This window comes from Lepisosteus oculatus, chromosome 10 (assembly GCF_040954835.1).
Source record: "Lepisosteus oculatus isolate fLepOcu1 chromosome 10, fLepOcu1.hap2, whole genome shotgun sequence".
NCBI classification, from domain to species: Eukaryota; Metazoa; Chordata; class Actinopteri; order Semionotiformes; family Lepisosteidae; genus Lepisosteus; species Lepisosteus oculatus.
Genome location: NC_090705.1, coordinates 34,175,440 through 34,200,700, shown reverse-complemented (window position 1 = coordinate 34,200,700; position 25,261 = coordinate 34,175,440). Strand labels below are relative to the sequence as shown.

Below are 25,261 nucleotides of genomic sequence, written 5' to 3'. Positions count from 1 at the left end.
AGCCTGAATGTGAGTGTGAGTTATTGCACCTTGTTTGATATGCCATATCATCTATCAACCGCTTCGACAGCAAAAGCTTTTTCTAGCTGCCATTCAACATACGCTAAAAATAGACATTTCAAAGTCTTGCCCATATATTACTTGCCAGTCGCAAGTTTCATCTTTTGTCCCGAGTATCTGCATCATAAGTCAATTTATTTGGCATTAGTTCGGTAAAGTAAAGTACCTTACATGTTCAGACCATACAAATGCCCTTAAAAAGTATTTCAGTATACAAAGTATTTTATATCTACAGTACAAAGACATAGAAACATTCAAACAAAAACAGAAGAAACATACTCAGTTTATAGCAATGCGGCTCTTCTGTATCTTAGACAAGGTGAGAAACAGTGAGGAAGATGACAATTATAGACAGGAAGCCTAACGGCCACTACGCATAAGACATTGTAGTGGAATAAATGATCACTGACTCAAAGACCACCAGAAGGATGGATACAGAAAGAAACAGATGTCAAAAGATACGGACCTAAGAATATAATATTTAATAATCAAGATTCCTAATTGATTTAATCTGATTGATGTCCCCATAAATTTACCTTCTGTTGGTTAAGTTTAAAAGATTTTTATCTGTAAACAACTATCTCTAGGAAACGAATCACACTTGCTCTTCCTGAAAGGATTAAATGTGCCTTAGGATGTGACCTTGTCACCTCTACCACAGACAAAACAAATCTTATTATAAAGCCATTTAGAAAAATATACGTAGGGCACCAATAAATACTGATCTGCCCAAATAACTTGATGGGCTGCAATAGGCATTTTACTTTATTTAATGCTTATTCAATTACTGAGTGAATTAGTCACATCAAGGTCACATTCTATAGTGCATTTAGTCTTTAAAACTAACAATGAACCAGAGGACATGTGAAAAACATTTTTACGACAGGTAATATTCCACTACTCAAAGGGTTATCGGAGTCTGGAAAAAACTGTTCAGATGTGTAGCAGATCCTTCCAGGCTACTGGCATGGCATTTTTCCAACTAAAATAATGGTAAATGCCATAGTTGCGTTCTGCGTGCGTACGTTTGACCCTACTTACACCCTATAGACACAAATGTTGGGATGTGCCATACACTAAATACCTTCAATACATCAACTTGTGACTTGTATTAAACAAAAACACTGTTTACACAGACATAAAATACATAAAGTTATGTTTACTGTAAAGGGAATTTGAGTGAGAGAAGATGTGAAAGAGAAAAAAAACTCTCAACAACAGCATCACTGTGTACCAGTATTCCCAACGCACCAACACAACACCAACATCAGACGGCTAACGGCATAACTATGTGGTGCGCTTTATTTTGACTCGAGCTACGTACAGTAACTTAAACAAAAATATACTTAAGGGTGTTTCCAGAGTTCACGTGGGTCATAGCGATACTCTATGTAAAGGGTGCCCGAGGGAACTCACCAAATCAAACGTTCAGTGTTTGTTTAATTTGTTGAGTAAATCTGGTCAGCATTACAGGATGTCTTTATGTTTGTAATGCCCCAAACGTGCATTGAACGCCGTCTTCCATTCATCGCCTTGCCGGATTTTGACCAAACTGTAGGCGCCTCTCAGGTTACCTTTTGTTTATATTTCACCTGGTTGGCCCTCTTAAGTAGTGACAGAATCAGAGGCAGGGGATACCAGTTCTTCTTATTTATCTTATTTAGCCCTGTGCAATCAATACAAGAATGGATGGAGTGAACAATCCTTTTTCGGGAATAAGAAGAACACAGCATTCATCAGCTGAAGAGCACTGGTGGTCTCCTGAGGGATTCAAGATGGTTTCTCCAATTCCTCTCCCAGACAGCACTCTCTTAGATGGTTGTCAAGATGGATGGCTGGTGTCATAAGGGCATCAAGGGTGTCCAGCAGGTGCTTAAACGTCAGCTCATCCTTGAGATCTTCTGAACATGGCGCAGAGTGCTTCCACCCCCAATCCACACTCAATGGCCAGGGTCCAGAACTGGATGGCATATTTGTGTGCAGGCACAAGGTACTCTGCTTGAGGCAGAGAAGGTGGTGAGTGGATTCAGTGACCTGGCTCGGGAAGTCAAAGTCCATTCAGAACATCTAAGTGAACTGAACGGAGATACTTCATAGGAATTCTGTCTTCTCCCACAAGGCAGATGCCCAGGACAGAGCCCTGGGTGTCTTGTTTGATCCAGAGCTCTATTTTGATGCACAAAAAAAAGCCATCTGTAAAGTCTCACTTACTTTCACCTCTGAAACACTGTCTGCATTCAGTCTTTTCTTGATTATGCTGCTGCAGAAACCCTGATTCATGCCTTCATCACATCTCAGATAGAATACCGTAATAGCCTTATTGTAACAGGCTATAGTCTCCCTAACTTGAACAAACTAGTTCAAAACTCAACTCTCCATTATCATATCAATAATATCATTATCAAGACTCCATTATCATATCACCCCAATTCTGATACATCTTCACTGGCTCACCATTATTTAGCAAATTCAGTTCAAAATTCTATTTTAAATTTTTAAAGCCTTAGATACCAAATCCCCATAATACTTCTCATTTCTCCCTATCATTTAATCTCTATCAAACAGGGTTTTATGCTGTGCTGAGATACAACTTTTAGTAGTTCTTTCTTATAGGTATGTGTGCCTCCGGGTGCACATTTTTAATTACCTTGCTCCACAACTCTGGAACTCACTCCCTGCAAATTCGAGAAATATAAGCTCTTACAATTTTAAAATCTCAGTTTATCTGTTTAGTCAGGTTTTCATTTTCTTTTTTTTGTATCTACTAATATATCTATAGATATTTATTGATATCCTTATTTCTGTTCATGTTATTTTGATTTACCACTCTGTAAAGTGCCCCAAATATTGTTGGTGTATATGGGCACTGAAATTAATTCTTCTTTAACATTCATGGTTGAAAATACACATAAATTCAGAAAATCTAAAAGGGGTCAAATACTTTTCCATGGAAATATACCCACAAAACCCCCTATGTATTAATGAATAGTGCAGAACTGGGGATGAGGACAGACAAACCCTGCTATTTCCAATATTCCCAACCTCAGAATGATCCATAATCCACTAACCTTTCCATTTCTTAAACTTGCAATCTAACTGATCCTGTTTGGCCAGGAACTTATATTGTCCCTGACACTTGCCCAATCTGTCACACCTAGATTAGTACAGACCTTGAGAGATGACTCAGCTACCATAGGTGATAGCATTAATAGTTTTCTCATTTAAAATGAAATAAACTATATTTTAAGATTGGCGGTGCATTCTAAATGGTGATTTTCAAAGTTACTCAGTTTTGAGTGACTTTTTTTTTAAGTAATGAAAGAAATATAATCTTGGTTATATATGCAAAACTACCAGGCATGTGTGGAATCTGTAATGTTTTCCCCCTGTTCAAATTAGTTTTCTTCCACAGTCCAAAGACTGCTAGGTTAACTGGTTTCTGGGAAAATTGACCCAGGTGTAAGTGTATCTTTGTCTGTCTCTGCCTTGAAATGGACTGGTGTCCATTCGGATGAAGCAAAAAGAAAATGGATGGAAGGGTTTTGAATGCAGTCATCATAATTACAATGGGAAGAAAAGATATTTAAAAAGTGAAATACAAACACTTCACTAAGTCACAAAACTGATAGGCTTTGGTTTTCACATACACCAGGTGATAGTAAAATCAACATGCTTAACTAAAAAAATCAGTAATTATCTTAAATGAAAAAATTGAGTGTACTTTAATATAAAACATCCTTCCCATTTAATAGCATAAAATAAGACATAACTTGAAGCAGGAAACAAAAATGCACTCTACTGACAAAACTATTGTGAATGCACGTCTGTACTATTTCCATAGTCAAAGCTGGAAACTAAGCATTTTCCTCATTGTTATCTATGGCCAAAAAGAAACTGTAAAACACTGTAGCAAAAATAATGAGATGACAGATAATTAGGATTAATAGCTCTAGTCCCTATTCCTCACCATCTGATCTGACATAATCAAACAACTTTATGTCATCAGACACACACCAAGGTTGTGAGAAACTTATGAAAAAATACTTTTTATAAATATATTCTGTAGAATACTAGAATCCGGAAAAGCTGCGCATGACCTACAAGATTATTTGCATAGCTGTATCTTTTATTTATCATATTCTACTGGGAGAGATGTGAGTCACTCTGGAAAGAGTGTAGGAAAGGTTAGATTGTTTCTGCCTTACCTGCAATATACACACTTGCACATTGTAATGAAAAAATGGATGTATATCAATAAAATGAAAATGGGATTTCTTATTATGGTCAAACAACATAGTTTATGTACTATGACAGAAGCCAGAAGCCACATATGAAGCCATGTGTACAGCGTGCGTTAAGATGGAAGGAGCATCAGCAGAAGCAATAAATGTCTTGTTTCCCTATTGGCGATGACTTCAGAGTTCAATGATCAGAAGAAGAGACGTACCAATTTGCCCCACCCATAAACATAATGCATCCACACCAATATCAATAAACAGGAAAAACATCTTTTGAGAACAGGTAGTCTTATCACTGCAGACCAAAAAGTAGTGCAACATCACTCATCCTGCACAGAGCCCTTGATGTATCACAGTTTTCCTGTTTTTTCTCTGTACAGTTCCATATCACATCAGAGCCCCTTTAAAGATGACTGGAAATCAGGAGTTCAAAGGGTTTAATTTTGACGGGCAGCTTGACAAGTTTGATCTTCATGTGTCCTACTGTATATCCATATCCACACCAACAGACCTGGCTAAAGTAACTCTGCCAGAGTTATAGTGATAGGATTCAACATCAGGAAATAACTTGGAATTGTCGGTATACTGTAACTGAATATAAAATGCTTACTGCACTACCATTTAAGCTACAGCAGTACGCACTATGTCAATGAAGAGAGACTTTGTCACGCAGGACAAAGTAATAAAAAATAAACAAACCAATGCATCTAACCAATGACAACATTAAGCAGCTTCAAGTTTAAAATTTACTGAAATTAAACACTATGTCAGTGGTAAACCTTGCCTGCCTTATCCAGTAGAGACAAAGAGTTTCAGGCCCTCCACCAAAAAGTTGGAAATTATTGAAGCTACCCATTTTAACTTGGGTGTAATACTTGTGAATATTATTTGCAAAACCTCACCATACATTCTACAGTAATATTAAACCTTTGTCATATTCATCTTGGACTTCAGAATTTAATTTCTCAACTGCAAGTCTGTGAACTATGCGAGAGGTTGAACATTATTTGTAAGAAAGACATTCAAAAGGCTATACAACCTATAGACATATCATTATTATAAGATATACAATAATATGTAATTCAAAAGTTTTTTTTTCTATTATATCTGTAACTAACTCATACAGATTTGTTCTGTCCAGCATCACTGAATAATTAACTTTTCAAAGCCTAACTAATCCACAGCCATAGTTCCTGAAAGAAAGGGTATGATGAGTACCAAATGCATCTACAGTATTTATGGGTGTTGTGCTAGGGGACCCCCAGACCAACACTAAATCAAGTGGAAGAACCTTGCACTTCCATCCTCAAAGACGTTCTGATCCTTAAAGTCATGCTGCAAAATACTCAATCAAATTATGCTGACTTCCAGACCTGGCTGCATGAAGCCACCCACACGAAAATGGCAGGGAATGCTGACATGCAGTACAATAAACACCTCTGCTGTTGCAAAACAAGACCGGGGTTACACAGGCTGCCATTATGCAGTGTGGGTCTGAACTGTTGAATCACAGCTCTAAAGTAGCCCTGCGTGACAATTATGTGCACCAGTATCTGAAGTCTGCACTCTGTGGTAAATAATTTCAAAACAACAATTCTTCCTAGTCCACTTTCAATTTGTGGGTAAAGAAGCAAAAAGCTATATCATCAGAGAATCGTGCACCAAGGGGGAAGGGGATAAGGAACATGAGGGCATTACTCCTTATCTGAGATGTAAAGCTTTTTGAAAACCTTTTGAATGTGCAGTTTATTCTGATATCTTTACCAACTGTGTAATATGTGGGAAGACAGTCCTCTTGCAGGTGTATAAATATATAAGGTCTAACAGAATGTACAGTAGATTATAAAGAAATGGAAAGGGAATAGGTTCCATTTACTTTATTTTTGTCTGAACTCATTTTTCTGTTTAGACAAGTAATGCACATAAACTACCGTTTTAAACAAAAAAAAAACATAGTAAGAACATACAATTGTGGATGAATACAAATTTATGGATTCAAATAAAAAAAACCTTCCAAGTGTTTCAATAAGATACATCTATGAGATCCAAAATGCACTAAAGGTATTAATTTTTACAATTAATTTGAAGTGCATGTATGATTATCAGATGTGAAGTGTAATGGAATAAGCTGCATATGTACAGTATGAATCCTTAACTCTGTTATCTTTACTTTCTTATTCTGTGTAATTTATCAGTACTTGAAACAGCTCCTTTAATGGCAGCATCAATCTGTATCTCATGATAGCACAACAGGGTCATGTATCTTTGTCCTGCTTTTCCAAATTTAGGCAGAATTCAGCAGTCCCGAACAATGCCTGACTGACAGATTTCTGTACGCGTCTCTATTGCTCACACATGAGCAATGCTTCCAGCATGGTAGAACTATCAAGACACATTCTAAACTGTCTTTTTAACAGAATAAAAACTTTAAGTTTTTCTTTCAGGTCTTCATAAGAAATATTGAGCTTGTATATATAAGGCTAGTCATATAAGTACATAGTCATAATACAAGTCACAATACAGTGACTGTTCTTCCCTTTTAACACGTTAGACACAACCTAGAAAGAAATAACACTTTTTGATTAGACACTAATCCCTCAGCAATCATTTTTCTGAAATACATTTCAATGGTCACTTAACAATGGATTCTATTCTCTATCACTCAAACCATTAATTGGGTACAGTTCAATTTCAATGTTTAAATAAACTACTTCTTCCAAATCATCCTGCTAGGTGAATTTCTCTTCTGAATACAGGTTAAATTGTTCCTGCTTGTACAGAAACATTTAGGCGATTAGACCACAATATTATTTCTCCTTTGTCATTTTAAATATAAAACACTGCATACAAAAAACAAAACTGTGGCTTTGCTTTTCAGTGATACCACATACTTAAATACTATTTACTACTACCAGAAGACAAAACAGAAGTTCTCCCCATTGTTTTGTTTTTAAATGTGACAAAAAAGTGAGAAGGAGTAGGATTTTGTTTAAAATAAATTCTCATTTCCATTCACTGGCTACACAAAAGCAGGTTTACCTGTCATTCATTAATAATGGAACATGTAGCACATCATCTCTCAAGACCAACAAAATCCCATTAGTCCAAAGTGAAGGCTGATTTCAGCTTTCCCCAATTCCCATTAAATGCTCCCTGTTCATGCTGGCTCCACTGCCCTCTGCTGTCAGGATACTGGCATGCTTACAATTTTGCAGGGTTCTACTCAGATAGCCTTCTCAGTCTCTGACAGTTCACCCTCTAGCTTTCTACAGCAGCAAATTTGCATTATGAATCTGCTGTTTGCTTTTCCACAGATGACTCTCTATTGTGAAAAGCATTTTTTAGTATTCATTATTCATAGGGAGGTACAGCCTTTAAGGAGTCTCAAAACAGTAACCAAAGATCAGTGGCAGAGGAAAAGGAAGTTTGGTGGTTCTAGACAGGTTATCTTTCTATTAGCACAATGCTTGAGAATGAGAATTAATCAAACCAGCCAATAACTCAAACCACGTGAAGCATTAAACATCTGAAATGTAACCCAAAAATAATAAAACAAGAATTTGAAGTGCAGTAAGTAAAATTCACCACATTTTTCTGAAATATGCAAGCATTTGACTCTTGCTATTTTTCATTAATACTTTCATTTCTGTGGTAGGGGATGTTGCCGCAATTGAATTCTTTTTCATCTTCTCTAGTATTGGACTCTTTCTAATATTTAAATTTTGGTGACATCACCAGCTATATAGTCAGTGCTGCATCGGAGGATCATGATCATTTTGATCATCAATATTACTGAAGTTAACTAAAGCTGGCAAAAAGCTAAAAGTAATACAGACAAATTATACTTCATAATCATTTTACGATTCTAATGATCTACATACATTTTACATCAATTTGCAAGGGCATTACTGTTTGGCGAGTATTAACAATAACACAGAGACTCTATTTCACTTTTTTTTTTACAAAGCAGCAGGACACTCATATCCAGTCGGTGGGATCTATTATCACTTCTCTTGCTCTTTTAGCCCTTTTAAAAGGATGGAAGTATCTCTGTGGGACAAGAACTCTGTACTTACACACGTGAAGAGCACAAGCAATAAGCATCAATGCTGAACCAACAGAAGCAATGTGCAAAGGGCTGCCTTCTCTTTCAGGAGTTTGACTGACACTCACTGTCATAAAGAGAAGACGTTAACATTTGTGACAGGTGTGTTAAATTTTAGTGTGGTTAGATCTAATGTCTCACTCCTTGCTGAGTATACTCCAACATTCACATTATTCAGCATTGTTTTCTTCTTCCTTTAACAGTTTAACATTTTCAGACAGGCAACAAAAAAGTGCCTAAAAGACAAAAGGATTTATTTAAATCGGTATGCTTTTCAAAAAAGCGTATCTTTGCAGCAAAGGAAATGCATAAGGTGGTTAGTGGACATCAAAAAAAGTATTTGTTTTCCTCATCTTCAGTATTGTTATAGGTCTACCTACCAAAGTAAGAGAACAGTAAAAAAATAAGCCAAATAACCTAAAATGTCTCAAGTATGTTTATTTTTTACTTAGCATTTGCACTGGGTTGTGTGTTGATCCTTTGCTACACTATCCTCTTAAAAATACTTTTCAGAAATTTAACTGGAGTATGACCTGGGTTATAAGACGTTCTATGGTATCACAGTTAGACTACATTCTGCTGCCAATAACAAGCACAGTGGCAGCAAAGCACCATGTTAAAACTGCACGATGTTTTGTGTTAATTACTAGTCACAGCATAGGGCAGATTTCAAAGCTGTATCCAGTTTATCCTCTGTTCATAAAACATGCTCCTGGGGTCTTTCAAGGAAAGATTTCCAGTGTTTCATTTAGTGGAGGAGTGGTTAGGGCTCTAGACTCCTAACGTGGAGCACGGCTGCTATGCACAGATTTCTCCAGCAACATGCCTGGCTGTATGAATGTACCAATATATATAGCACATATTTAAAAAAATGAGGAAGCCTACATTATATTGGGGGCGGAGCTGTGGCTCTGTGCCTAAGGATCTGTGCCTGTGGCTGGAAGGTTGCCGGTTCGTATCCCATGGCTGGAGAGGAATCCTACTCCGTAAGGCCCCTGAGCAAGGCCCTTCACCCCAGCTGCTTCAGGGGCACCCTATAAATGGCTGACCCTGCACTCTGACCTCAAGCTTCTCTCTCCCTGTCTCATGGAGCGCAAATTGGGATACGCAAAAAGACAAATTCCTAATGGAAGAAATTGTATATGGCCAATAAAGTGATCTTATTAAGAATCTTTCTAATTAAAGTCTATTAAAGACTATTTACAGTAAGGCTTGTACCGTATGTTGTTGTATACTGTATATGTAACAGTAATTGATGAACAATATCAACACTGCAAAGTAAAATACCTATTGCTTCAGAAAAACTGGTAGAGCTTTATTCAGTTGTGAAAGGAAAAAGAGAACAGACAACATTTCTTCAGCATGGAATGAACCTTTACCTGTTTCTTTGCACCCACACATGCTGACACAACTACCTATATTAACTACTGCTTCAGAAGTCAAATCGCAATAACAGGTTAAACTCTTAGCCCAGCTTTAAAATAAGTGTCTTCTTCTATACAGGGTACACAAACTCTATAATCTGTAAATTATAGAATTCTCTATAATCCGTAAATCTGAATAAAGGAGCTAAGAGGAAAGTGAAACAATTACGAGAGAAATTAAATGCATGTACACCAGAGCATCAAAACTACGGGCACCAAAAAATAAAAATAACATGAAAACATTATACTGTCAGGAAAGGATAACGATAAAAAACTATGAGCGTATTAGATAAATCATTTGGGGTTAGTATTCTAATTCCTCCGATATGAACAACTGGGGTTTGAATACTTTTAAAATACTGGTAGAATTTTTGGTTCTCCAGTTACTGTATATCTGCTTAATTCCTGGTAGTGTCTGAATTGGTATTATAAAATACAACGAATGTACCGATGGCCAAACCCTGCAGCACATATGCATAGGCTTCACAGCCCAACTCATTGAGGAACAAATCAATAAAGTCATCCATCAAGTAACACATGTAGGAAAATCTGTGGAGTCTAAAGGTAAAAACGACAGGCTACTGATATATCCAAGTCCAGGCACCAGATCACTTACAACTTGGAGAGAATGGGCAGAAAACTACACATCCCAGGACACCATGCAACAACAGTGAGCTGTGGAGTTTATTAATCATGTGACTCACTGCAGGATACATAAAATGACATCACAGACAGAAGGCACACATAAATTCTGAGCTATATTTAACAAGAGAAACAATTCAATTATAGAAGGAAAGAAATCTTTGGGTTCGCTTTTTGCCTGGTTTTGGGTTTCATAAAAGCAATTTACCATAAAATATATTTAGAAATGAAGGGGAAAATGTGGTTAGCACTATTGCTTTATACCACTAGAGCCCTGGGTAAAATTCCAGCTTAGGCTGGTTAGTGTTTGCATGTTCACATGGAGTTTTTCACAGTTTCTTTGGACACCTAGCCTGACCTGTATGTTAGGATGGATTGACGTTTCGAAAACTGTGCCTTTCTGGGATATTAGGGAATATCATAACTGGAAAATTGTTCCTTCTGCAACTAAAACTGTATGTAGGCCTACAGAGTGAAATAGAACCAACTGAGTTCAATGACCCAAATGTCCTTCTCTCCTCTGTGGCCTTTTTAATGTTGTTGTTTATTATGATTTCTTGTGCAAAGCAAAAATAAAAATGCCCAAATAGGCAATAAAAAAGGAAATAACTGATAGTAAATTCATGTAGTAACTGCAGAAAAATATGAATGCATACATTTTGCAACAGCCAAAGCAAAGCTGCAAGTTTAATATTAGAAATATGTAATTGAAAAAAGAACAGTAAGTCCTATGTCAAAGATAACTTATAACTTATCATTAATAATACAATCATTTATACAATAAAAGGGAAATAACTTGATATATTAAATTAATATATCATCTTGATGTTGACCAAAGATAAAAAAGAACAAGCTGAGTAAAAAAGTAATAAACATAATAAATATAGTATGCAAAAGGCAGACGTTATACAATATTAATTCTCAAATTGTACTGGTGGATGTTTAAGCTAATAAATACATTTATTTGAATTCAGACCAGGATAATGATAAGGGGTGAATGCTCTAACTGGAGCTACAGTATGTAAGTAGTGATGCACCACAGGGATCAGTATTAGGACCACCGTCATTCCTAGATTACATCAATTATCTAGACTTGTACATTAGAACAGTTTAGTAAATTAAACAAGTTTGCAGATTATACCAAAGGAATAATTTGAATAACAGATTGGCATGAATTTAGGATGTTGTAATAGATTCAAAAGGGCTTAGACTAAATTTAATGCACACAAGTGTAGAATGTTGAACCCACGTAATAGAAACTATCAGCATAAAAGGGATAAACTCAGTTTGAAGCAGCTGCTTGTCAAAAAAGTTTTTCTTATATATACTGACAATTTACTTCTTAATCTAGACAATATAGGACAATGTAATAAAATTGACAAACATGTTAGAATAAATAAAAGTGGAGAATATGAATCAAAAGATAGTGTTCAAATAGTATGATTCACTAGTTATACTTCATTTAGAATGTATAATTTTAGTCACCATGTTACAAACAATATTGCTGTTCTGTAGTTATTACAGAGTAGATCAACCAGATACAGTACATTCCAGGGCTTACAGAAATATCCTACATTGAGAGCTTTAAAGAAAATAATCTTTTTGGAGGACCTGTGATGGGCTCTGATTCAAATATTCCAAAACCTTAATCAGAAATTACAAGGAAGTGCATTTATGCTTGAGAATACTTGTTGACACAAAGTCTGGATGGAATGGAAATAGTCATCTTTTCAAAACTTACACCCTTCTTTCAGGAAACAGCTGGATACGATCAAACAGCTACTAGCAAACAAACGAGCAAGATGAGACAAATGGCCTCGTTTTGATTGAAAGCTTTCTCATGTTCTTGTGTATTGAATGCAACAGTTGCTGACTGCTGAAAAGAAGCAATGGTTTGCAGGGGTAGCTCTAATTGTTGATTCACGCCCCGGATGGCTTTGAAGAGAACCCTCTTCTCTTCAAAGCCACTCAACCACTTAGGCAAGAGAGTTGTAAAATTAAATTAATCAAAAGATCAAAGGATGACATCACACAAATGTTGTTAATAGAGAACATACAGCCAGATAGAACAAATGTAATGGCATACCTGCTCAAATCTATCAGTGTATAAACCATGCACTGTATGTATTTAAAGTAATTTATTCACTGACTGAAAAAAGGAGTATGCATTATATACAGTATGCCTTGTAAGTCAGAAACTATCCTGACAAAGAATAAAATGTAAATGCAGCATTAATGCAATTCACTATATTCTTTATTTTAGATTTTAAAACATATTTCAAAAATTATTAATAGTGATATCAATTATATTTCTCCATTAAGATGAAATCTTAATTTTTTGTAAGAATGTTTAATGCAAGCAAATCAGTACTAAAAAAAACATCTGGTGGTAAAATGTTTGAATAAAAGAGAAAGATTGTTAGGTTAGAAGACTAGAATCAAAGAAACAACATCAACTGTACAGGCAAGAAATCAAGTGATGAAGTTCAATATACCATACCACCAGCATCTCAAGACAATACATAAATCATTGTGAATACAATATGGCAAAATGTACACCATTAACCCTCCTGAGTTATTTGACAACACCCTATATAGTCTGATTAGTCAAATATGGATTTCTCCTCCACTCAAACAGTGAGCAAAGTTTTCTCTTGTGATAAATAGAAGCAGTACACAATGGGTAATTGACAGTATCATCATACCTAGCATTAGATAAGGTGGCAACTTGCTTGAGTTACTCAGTAAAAAGATAGGAAACATCAATGAATTAATATAAGATTAGATTATTGAATCTAATCTAATACAGTATTCGAGATTGAAATGACACCTAGCAATTATAGGCACACAAGACATAGTTTTCCATTTCACCAAATCAGATATATCCAAACTTACTATATACTGTAGACAAGTTAAAAAAAACATTTCTAGAAATGATTTTCTGGCAGTACTGAGTTTAATGTGAAGGCTGGATATGAACCACTGAATAAAAAGGATCAGAACACAGGATATATTTCGCATCTTAATAGGAACAGGATATACTGTAATTGAAAATCTGGCTTTCAGCTTAACATTATGGTTGATGCCTAAAATCTGGGTGGTGGCTCCATTGACAAAATGGTTTTATAGATATGCTATTGTAGTCTTGTTTATAAGTAATTCAAGAAACTTACTTTGAATTTCAAGATACTGAATATTGTGTTTTTCTGTTTTTAATTAGCATTTCGAATACTTTTTCCAAGTTTAGCGATAACAGTTTACTAACAAATTGAGAAAACACCTCCCTGGGGAAGTGGTTTTTCTTTTTCTTTTGTTTGGCTTTGTTCTCAGTCCCTTTTAAAACTGCCATTATTTCCAAAAGAATTGTTGTTTATAATAAGTCATGATAAAGTGCAAGATCTCATTTTACATTTAAGCATGCGCTCATAATGACGCAAAATAGAGAAAGCCTTCTGAACTCAGTGATGAAAGTGAGTACAGAAGAGGATAAGTAGGTGTTGTCATACAGCATCAGCATCCCTTCAACTGTCTCTTCTGCGGCTGCCTTTGTCCTTAATGTCGTCTCCAAGGGCCTTGCTTTGAGCCTTTTCTGTCACTCTATGTCAAACGTACTTTTTTTTTTTAAAAAAAGGAGAAAAACACATTTAAACTGCCTATAGCACTGAACTTGTGTAATACTCTGAAGCTTCATTTTGATGAGTCCTTATTAGGAATAAGAGTAGGCAGGGTTGAATATGACCCGTTCACAACTAATATACTGGTTAAAATGTTAGAAAAAGGGATGCAATTGGTTGGGTCCACATTTGTCGCTGACTGGGTTCACCTTAAAAATAATTTTAAAAGTCAATAAATCATTGCTCATTATATTTGACCCTCCTGCCCTTTTTGTGCATGTGGAAAGTTCCAAGTCCATATGGTGATAATTTATTCTGCAAAGCCACAAGAGGACACTTTGCATTATCTCAGTTGAAATACTGAAAATAACCATTAGATGCTGTTGTAGGCCAGAAGCACTACTTTTCTTTTCAATATTGTGATTATTTCTTTAAGTGTATGTTCAGGGAGCTACCTAGCAATAGGACCTTTAAAATTCAACCCCTGTAGACTAACAATGACATTTTAATCTCAGCTCCTCAGTATCTGGGATGTAAATGCACACATAAGCAAGATGTGAGGAGCAGTAAAAGACCACAAGGTGACATTGGATTATCTAGAGAAATAATGTGTCATTTAGTGGTTTATTAGTTTCCCTGAACATGGCCTGTAGAAATTCTCTTGGCTCTCAGTGCGAAGCCTGTTCTGCTGTTTTTTTTTGTATTTTGCACCGGAATAAGAAATAAAGACATCTTGACTCAGTTGAGCAGAGAGTATGAATGGCAGTATTTGTTGAAACAGATAATCTGATTCAAACCGAGTATTTTCTGAGGGTTCAGTCTGAGGAAATGCATGTAAGTCCATTAAAACATTTCCACATTTTAGCAAAGCTCTAAAATGAGAAATTAAGATTATGCCCTGCAGATCTGCTCATAATCTTGATGAAATAGGAACAAAAAAATCACATATGAAAGATTCATAGATTGGATAATGTTTAAAAAATATGAAAATGTTATACTGAATTCTTAATAGCGTTGCTCAGAGCAAATCCATATTTATCAGAAATCACTTACAGTAGGTAATGTCAAACGGTCATTGTCAGCACTTTCTATTCTCAAGATGTAAGTTTGTGACGAAAACCTCTAACTGTTGCACTCGCATTTACTGTTGCTTCCCAGACAACTTATTTTACAGCCCACAGTGACAAAAGCAGCATACTGTATTAAAATCCCAGGGCGTTTCTCTAAAATTATAGGTGTAACCCTGGGATCCTGGTCAAATTTCCCCATTGGCCCTTACCAATCATGGCCTCCTAATAATCCCCATCTATCAATTGGCTTCATTACTCTGCTCTCCTCCCCACTGATAGCTGATGTGTGGTGAGCGTTCTGGCGCACTATGGCTGCCGTCGCATCCTCCAGGTGGGGCTGCACATTGGTGGTGGTGGAGAGGAGTCCCCATTACCTGTAAAGCGCTTTGAGTGGAGTGTCCAGAAAAGCGCTATATAAGTGTAAGGAATTATTATGAATTAAAATGCACTGTAGCTTCTTCCTGACAAGGATGCCACTATAACAGTAGTCTTATATTTCTTAAAAAAGAGAACTACAGTGGGAAGTGGTACTGCAGAGTCAGTTATTTTGTAGTCTACCCCTCTTCCAAATTGAGGAGGTCGATGATCATTTGCCTGCGGTCTTCAGAGAGCTTTGGGACTGTAACCATGATGATGAATGTTGCTGCTGAATGTCTGCTGTGTTTTACATCCAGGGAAACAAGAAATCTTTAGAGGCATCTATATAGTTCCATTGTCTTCCCAAGAAGCAGAATATAGATTTGGTTTAGTTAAATTTTATGGAAAGGAATATTTTCTGGAGTTTATTTACAACAGGTGAGTCACTATAATGATCTGTACAATATTAATTGTACATTAACATTAATTAAGGTAAAATGTTTTGATTACTGTAAAGCAATATTCATTATCCAATATGAAACTTGTTTTATGTTTTTTACTTCTGTTTCACTGGGAGCATGAATACATTTGAGAATATAGTAATGAATATGCCACCCCTCCAAGAAATATAAAAAATTGGTCAGGCCACTCCAAGCTGTATTTATAGCTGTAATAAGTCATGGGCATAAATTCCACTCTACAGTGGCTTGCAAAAGAACTTAGAACTTTGCATAATAGTGCTGCATTTTTTAGTTAGCAGTTATGACACTTTGAACTAGCAATCAGTATTTGTTATATGCACATACACTCATATACACAATTTACTCTGCATATTCAAAGTAAATACAAAAAGACATAAGTAAATGGATAATATTAAAGAAAAATGGAAAAATAATTATCACATAAGTATTCAAATCCCTGGCTATGGCACACCTAAATAGATTTAGGTGCATGAAATTACCATAACAAGCTAACCAATTACTTCAACGGCCTCTGTGTGCAAATGTAGTGCTTGAATAATTCCTCTCTGCCAGGTTGCTTGGTCAGGTTGTGAATTGCAAGTAAAGACTCAAGCAAGACAAGGATAAAGTCATGGAAAAGCTCTGATCATGAAAAACAGAAGGTGTGTGATGTCTCTGGCAGTCAGGCAGGAAGGTAGGGGATGCCACTGTGAGGCCTACAACAAGCCAAGACAACACAACACATCTCACACTCAGCACTATCCCAGAAAAAAAAATTACTACAAAATTAAGACTGGAGTGAAAACTTTACTTTTTTGTAGGAATCTGGACCTAAATCACATGGCCAAAGCTACACTCCAATAGTGTAAAAATAAGAAAATGAATGTTTTTAAGTGGCCCAGTCAAAATCCTGACTTAAATCGTATTGAGAATCTTTAAAGCGGCAACAGGTCACACAACTGAAGACGTTATATCTGCCAAAACAGTTTCTACTTTCTACTTCTCAGTGCAGAATTAACCTTTACTCATTCCTCGGTAGCCGACACATGTGGATGCAACTCCACACTTGAACCTCTTCAAACCAGACTTATTCCGAGATTAACAGTCTCTTACTTATTTAGTAAATTTAAATGCTCGTTTTTAAGAGGACATCTGCTATATAATTTCATACCACAGACATTTGTTTAATGGTTTTAATACAGTATGTTGGCAGCTCACACATGGCTCACACTGTAAAACTGTTTTTGGATTGCAGAAAGAGACTTAAGTCCAAACATCGGTGGTTCGAATCCAGGCTATTCCATTAGTTGACCATAACCAAAATTCCCCAAACAGTGAATCAGAACTGAAATAGTGCTGTTTGTGATTGGAGGAGCTCAATGCCAAACAGGGTCAGTTAATGTGACTTGCCCAGGGCCTGTGAGTTTGCACTCACATTAGTTAGAACCACGTCTCTTCTCTAGTTGATGTGGACACAGTGGGTCCTGCAATGTTCAAGACTGTAGATCACAGCAAGTTATTTTCAAGAAAAGCACACATGGTTTACATTCTATGAAGAGGGTCATAAAAGCAAATTCGATTAATAACCAGCAATTCCAACCTGGCAGTGTTTAAAATGTAAAATAATTGCAGTTTGGAATTTTTTAGAAACTTTCCACTGTAATTAAAAGCATCTCCTGGCATAGTAAATATTCGGAAAAGGGATTCCCAGAGTGTCAGACTAGTGAAAAATAGTACAATTTGTTCAGAATTCTTCTAAATTGTGCCACAATGTCATAGTTTGAAATCAGAATCAGTGCATGGTTATAATAGGAACCATGGACACTGAGGCCTAAGCCAGTGTGTTCCCTTTTGATAAACATTATTTTTAGACGAATGTCTGGGTGACAAAGCTTTGACAGTTATGGAACAGTGACATGAGAGCTATGGCTAAAATCGAAGCTGAAGTCACTGATAGTCTGACGTCCCTTTAGGTCCAAAAAAGATTTTCCCAGGTCATAGAGAGCTGAAGAAAATGATCTGTCATGTCGTAGCTTTCAAAGGCTTTTGATTTAATTTTAACTGTAATACATTAATCAGTTAAGGTGTTATACCCTAGGTGTGTGTGTATATATATACAGTATGATACATACTGTATAAAAACTCCTATATTATAGTTTTATTGCCTTTTGTTATGCACCAAGATTCACTTGCTGGACATTTATTATTTTTATGTTGTTTTAAAGACCTTCATGATGTGGGTTGATTATTTGAAAGAACATTTATGTTGCTAATACTGTCTTATATCACATTAAATCAGTATCAGCCATAGGACAAGACAATCACAATCTTTGCCGAGGGATACAAAAGGAAGACTTCAATTAAAGCAAAAATGCAGTCTGCTCAACAAAGTCAAATCGATTCCATTATCTTTTCTTGCCTTCATTACTTATTAATATTGTCAGCTCCCCTACAAGCAAAGCTTATTTCTCTCAAAAGTCCCCTTCATCTGGCAGCATCTCACGATTCAAATGGAGTTTCAGAACAACTTGTTATTTTTTCTGTCAAGCTTTAGAGGGTCATTCCAGTTAGACCTTGATTATTTTATAAAGGAAAAGGCAACAGGGCTATGTTTCATTTCTATTGTGAAACTGTACCACTGTTTGAGGAAAAATAAGGATAAGTGCAACATAGATTATAATAGCATAAAATGGTGTGGCACACAGGGGATGCGGAAGTTTTCAGGCCTCCTGAAAAGTTTTCCAAATTTTCTTACCATGTTTGAAATCATGACACTTACAAACAGGATTTCCATCTATCCATTCATTAATTTTCTAACCACTTCTTCCAGTTCAGGGTCACGTTGAGCCAGAGAAAACAATTTGACAAGCTACAGGATGAGGCAGAGTACACCCTGGATGGGACGCCATGCAAACACCCTCACACCAGGGTCAATTTTCCCAAAAGCCAATTAACCTACAGATTCAGCCATCTAGAATGCGCAAAGTGTCAGTAGATACTGTATACCACGGTAGGCAGTACGCTGCTAAATGCTTTTTTTTATTTTTAAGAATAATCTGATGCAGGACTGTCAATATTTGCACCACTCAAAACATTTTAATATTTTACTTGCACTTACAAAACAGTAGTGTAAATACGTTCATCTAGATTAAGGTAGTCTGCAAGAACGTAGCTAAGGTACAACATGGATTTCTGTAGATATTCACAGAATTCTTTAAGGTGTGTTGGAGGTCAGAAAATGTTGGGGGGGGTTTTGTCCACGTATTTCTCATCTTTCTTTGTCCCCTCATGTTAGAGGTCATAGTTCAAATACATAATAAGGTGGGACCTTCAGGGCTATGGAAGCCTATTACCATCACAAAGGAAAAACGAGATAACTGCCAAATATCAAAACATTGCAAAATACAAAGAAAAAAGAGCCTTGATGTTTTAGAATTACTCATATAATTTATGTTTGTTCAGTCGTATGTTGTTCATTGTTTTTAATCTGAACTCCAAATTTCCAAAAGAATTTCCACATTTGAAAATGTTGTCACAACGAAGATATCAAAACGCTCCAAAAATAACAACAGCAAATTAAAGAATTTGATGCAGAAAACGTTTTTGAAGAAGGAGGAACACTGTTTTGTACTTTTTTCCTTTTCATCTATCACTACCGGCTATATAAATACTGTACATAAGATTTCTATTCATAAACTAATATTTTAATAACTTTAGGAAATATTATTATATTCTGGTGATTTTTACTTTCAGCAACCAAAATTTCCTTTTACTGGGCTTAAAGAAGACTTCCAATACATGAATGCTACAGCACTGTACATAGAAATACCATACATAGTGATCTAAAGTGAGAGCTTTCCATCTAGTGGATCCTGGCTCCATTTATGGCATGTAATTGCCATTTCTGAACAAAAAACTGTATAGCCATGATACATTTTAAAATGCTATACAGGCTACATATTTTAGATAAAACATAAAATGTTGGATTTTCAAGAAATGTATATCCAACTGAGATGACACAACAATACTGGTATATACCAAAGCATGGTGTAATAAGGCATGTTGTAAAAAGCTTACACTGCATAATCAGCATAGCCTTTCCAAAATCCTAAATGACATTTTTCAGGTGTACACATTAGTCTTTAAATCACCAAAGGTCAGTAAAGACCAGCAATGAAAAAACAAGAAAAGGTAGTCTTCATACTCCAAAGATGGCACATCCCCAAAAAACATTCTCACCCACAAAGAAAATAGTGTTGTCCATATCCAAAAACTTTCAATTTAAACTAGTAACACTATTTCATTCCACTGTTCCAGTATTCAATATTTTGACTTATTCTAGGTCTTATTTTTATTGGTTTCTTGACAGCAATCGCTCCATAGAGACCTGTGGCAACAGCAGAGCTAGAAGAGATATTAACATTCACATGGTTTGCCATTTCAGGTGAGAGCATGACTTTCATCCATCCCACATACTCAGTAACTTCAAAATATTCTTCTCACTTTCTGGCTGTTTCAGGTAGCCACCCTTTTTTTTTTTAAACAGCATCCTACTAAAGCTGTATTTTGCAAACATTTTCACTTTCTTATCTAAGAGCATTAAAGAATAAATAAACTGCATTTAAATGTATTAACTACTGTTTCCACTTTAATTTGATAAATCATTAATTTAAATAGTTTTATGAGTGTTATGTATTAGGAAGGAACAAGTAAGGACTAACTCGATGCTTTGGAAAGCTTTGACAAACTCAGGGTTTGGTCTGTAATATTAGTGTGCTTGTATTTCAGCTTGAAATTGTAATTTTGGCAGCCAAAGCACAGTGACACAGCTCCCCACTTGACAATTATGCATAGGAATACAGATCATAAATTCTTATTCATAGTTATACCATATTAATAATATTTCAAAAACTAAATAAATGATGCATCCTTCCAAATTAAAATAAACAGTTGCTTAATATTACCATTTATTGTGAATACTTGAATTTCACACCTTTCTTGAAGGGCAGAAGCCCTGACTGATTTCGACATTACTGGTTATTCAAAATAATTATGGGTACCTGAAAATGCATTATGCACTAAGAAAAGTAGTGTTAGAGCACCAGAAAGCATTAATGATGACAAAACAGGTAATACAGAAAAACAAAGGTAGTCAGTCTCAAGGCATGCCATACCTAGAAATAACACAATAGCTCATTGGTGTCATTTGAAATAAATGATTTGATGCCATGAAAACAAATGACCGTGTAGGATGAGTTGACAGCAGTCTTAAGTCTCCAGCCTTACCTCAGTTATTTTCTTACACAGTTCGTAACCAAATTAGAACACATATGACAATGCTATATGTTTTTTTTAAAGTTCATAATTTAGATGAGATGAAACTACACATGATACTTACTTATGCCTGTCAGAGCATCAATTGCTTTTTGTTAATGAGCAGACATTTTTCACATTCAAGCACAGTAAGCATTAATTAGGGCAATTCTCTTATCCTTGATAAACCTTTTCATTTACAAGAACAATCTTGCCAGTTCATTCAACCATGTCTTCATAGCAAGCGAGTTGCTCTGATATCCAGCTATACGACTGAAAGAAGTTTAGTGGAACACCCAAAAAAATCCTGGGCCCAAAGATTTCAAAGGTTAAGCAAAAGATAACTTCAAAAAAAACAACAGTATATTGGCAAATAATCCACTAAAAGCTTTTTTACTGAAAAATCCCCAGCCCATCACGCTTTACAAAAGAACATTAAAAAGCATTGTCAGTACTAAACATGATGTACATCTGTATGTGGAGAAAACTCATAGCCACATTATGTTGTGGGCAAATGCTGTAAATGCTGCTGCAGATGTACCGTATGGACAGCATATGAAGTTTTTCATTTTACAATTCGTGTATAGTTACTTTTCAATGCAAGTAGGTCTGCAACATCATAGATCAAACCGTTATCAAAGTTAAATGATGTCTGGACATGCACAGAATAAAAATATTTTATGCCATAGTTTCTATAACTCTGTAGCTCATGCAGTTATATTTTAACATTTTCCAAGCTGGTGCATTCACAAGAGCCTTACAAAGCCTTAAAATATTAAAGTATAGCTTTTACTCTGCTTGAGAATGCAGTAAACAGTCTCCAGTATTTACTCACTGAAGCTGTTGTAATCCTGAACTTGGTCATGCATTTATTTGGCAGACTTTCAGGCCTTAACTTTTTAAAAAAAATTTTGTTTTACATTCAGATTTATTTATTTGGAATCACTTCATCTGATGGGAATGCTAGAGCGATCTCGGCAACAAACCTTGCTCAAAGACACAGTAACAGTGTCCCTACCTGCTATTTGATCCCTCAACCCTCCTGTCAGAAGGTTTCTAAAGCATACTGCTGTACACTGCCACCATTTTAGGCAGTGCTTATCTTAAAGTGAACATCTGATAAAGGTATACTGTATCATATGGAAAACAAATCTAACACATAAATCAAAAGAAATGAGTATCAAGAACAAGTACATAAGTATATTTTTGTATATTATAACGATATTCTGCACACACAACGGTTTTCTTCAAACCCAGAAAAGTATATGCAGCCAATAAAACACTTTGACAACAAGAGTGGATATGACAAATACACATTTCAGATAGACGTCAAATGCATGGAAAAAACACTTTATTTCAGGTTTTAGACACTGGGGGAAAACGATAGAGGACTGGTAACAAAATCAATCTAAATCCGAAGCCGTTTAGAGACAAAAAAATTAACATTTTATCTCTGCAACTGGATGAGTCTTGATTTAAATTTAAATGTGGACAAGCTTCTCGCATCTTGTGGCATATTGCTGTAGTCAGATGGAAGAAGAGGGAGAGCCGCAGAGATCTGGAGAAGAACCGAGGGAGAGCAGGTGTTGAGCAATGTGAGGTAACTCAGAATGAAAAGGCGCGGGCAAGCATGAAGGACTGCCAGTGCAGAAGGCAAGAAACCAAAGCAGTGACCAGTGACCTCCAGGCAAGCCACTGGGACAGAGAAAAAGACACCAGAAACAAGCCACACGAAGAGAAAAGGATATTTTAGAGTGCATTAAAAAAGGTCATCATCAAAAAGCAGCCAGTCCAAGATATAGTAGATACAATAGTCCAAATTCACCAAAAGATAATCCTAAAGGTTATGTTTTCCCTTAGGTTTGTAGTTACTTTTTCCAACCATTAATAAGACACTGGGTGAGCTCAAGTTTTTTTTTTTTTATAATCTGTTGTGCAATATGGCTGAAACAATAAAGGTTCTATTACTGTGCATGATGAGTAGACAGTTTAGCTTGAAAGGTCTTGATATTTAGGATAGGATTAGCTTTTCTTTCTATAATCCATCAAACTAGAATCTCCACTTCTACCAGCACAGACGGAAAAGGGAAAAACATGTCCTTGAGAGAGTTAACTGTGTCTTTTCAGCCTGTAAATCCTACAGTGCAAACAGCAGTTGGATGAATGACACAACTCCTGCCGACAACATCATGCCAGCTCACAGGAGCCCAAGAAACCATGAGAAAATGGGATACTCTGTCTGAGTCATGCTTACACAACCTCGCCTGCATTCAAACAACGGTGTTCCACCACTTGGGGAATCTCAGCTAGAGTCATGTGACAAAGGAGAACAGATTTAATGCAGCAATGTCTGACTACAGGACTCAACCTGCAGCCAAAACAAAAACCAAGAACGTGGAAGAGGGGTGTTCAAAAAAGTTTAGCGGTTTATGTGCATTATTGAAAGGTGGATTTTGAGATGGACAGTAATTGCTGTCAATTTCTATATACAGCTCTCAGTGTTCCACTTTTCAGGGTATGACTGAGGCTGATTATTTCCACTTCAGATACTCAGATCCAAATATCCCTAGGTAAAACGTGAAACAAAAAACTCTGGTACCTAATCATTCATATACTGTCATGTTGTATCCGATGGATTGTGTTTTTGAAGTGTATGTCTCAGCAAAAAAAAAAGAAAAATACAAAATTATTCCATCATTCAAACTTAAGACTCTCGATACAGTACCTGTGATTTACCTGCTGCTCTACAGGATCTGCTGAAAGGTCCAAATGTCTACAGACATAATCTGTTTCAACAACCCTGCCAAACGCCGCAGGAGTTTTTACGCAGCCCTCAGTAAAAAGTTGGCATACTGTTTTTGTCACCATCTGAGGGGAGAAACACCTGATTGACTGGCACTGTTCTGGTTGACCTTGTTTTTATTTTTAAAATATCCAACATCAAATTTATCAGTTGTTTTTCAAAGGAACATATAATTTGTTTAAGGCATCATTAAGGTATAACCTACTGTACCTAGATAGCAAAATTTTGGTTTTAAACACAAGCTTATATGCATTATTCCTTTAGGTAACTTTTTATCACTGTTTTCAATTGTATATTATAGTTTTTTGTGCAAAGTACTGAGTCTGTGAAAGTGAAAACTTCTATTGCAGTGTAATATTGCATTTACAGCGCCCCAAATAATAATAATTTTCTTATATTCATCTAATAATATTGCATTATATTATTATAATATTTACAGGACCCAAATGATCTGATAATATACTAAAGGTACAAAAAGAGATGATATCTATAACATCACATTATACTGTAGCTTACAGGTATAATTAAAAAAGCAAAAAGAGTACATTTGAATTGGTTCTAGTAACTTAGTGTCTGATTCTTGTATCTCCACATTTACTGCCTTTGATTTTCATTAAAAAAACAGCAGGTTTTTAACATTTATGTTACAATTATACATACTGTACAGTTCAATTTTCATGTTTGTATTTGAAGACAACAAATTCCATTTTGTAGTTTCCAATATCACCATAAAACACGTTTTCAAACCCTGGCCCACAAGCACTTGTCACACATTTGTAAGAAACTGCAAAGTAAATTCATTATCCCACAGTAACATGATAAACAAGGGAGAACACAAAGAATGGAAAGAACTGAAGATGTCTCTCAAGTCTGTATGAGTCTCGGACACAAACAGTTCAGGACTAATAACGTTGCTGTTGAAATCATCATAATATCCGACTGCTCAGTGACAGGTACGAAGATTTTGCATTTATGTTGGAAACATTATAACCCTAACCCATGGACAATTTTGCATATCAAAAGTTTCTGCCACATTTTCTCAAAACATCTGAACACCCAGCTCACAAGCCTGCCATCTGAAAATTTACTAAGGAGTTGTCTCTCATCTTGTTCCTAGTGATGAGACATGAGTTCACTTTGACCAAGACAATTCAAAGCTCTGTTTCCACCCCTA

At 35.9% G+C, this 25,261-nt stretch overlaps 1 protein-coding gene across 4 annotated transcripts in view; it reads right to left on the bottom strand.

Annotated features, from left to right (window-relative positions):
• Positions 1-25,261, bottom strand: part of trappc9 (trafficking protein particle complex subunit 9) — a 665,954-nt gene that overhangs the window by 523,269 nt on the left and 117,424 nt on the right. The gene's annotated exons all lie outside the window — the stretch shown is intronic.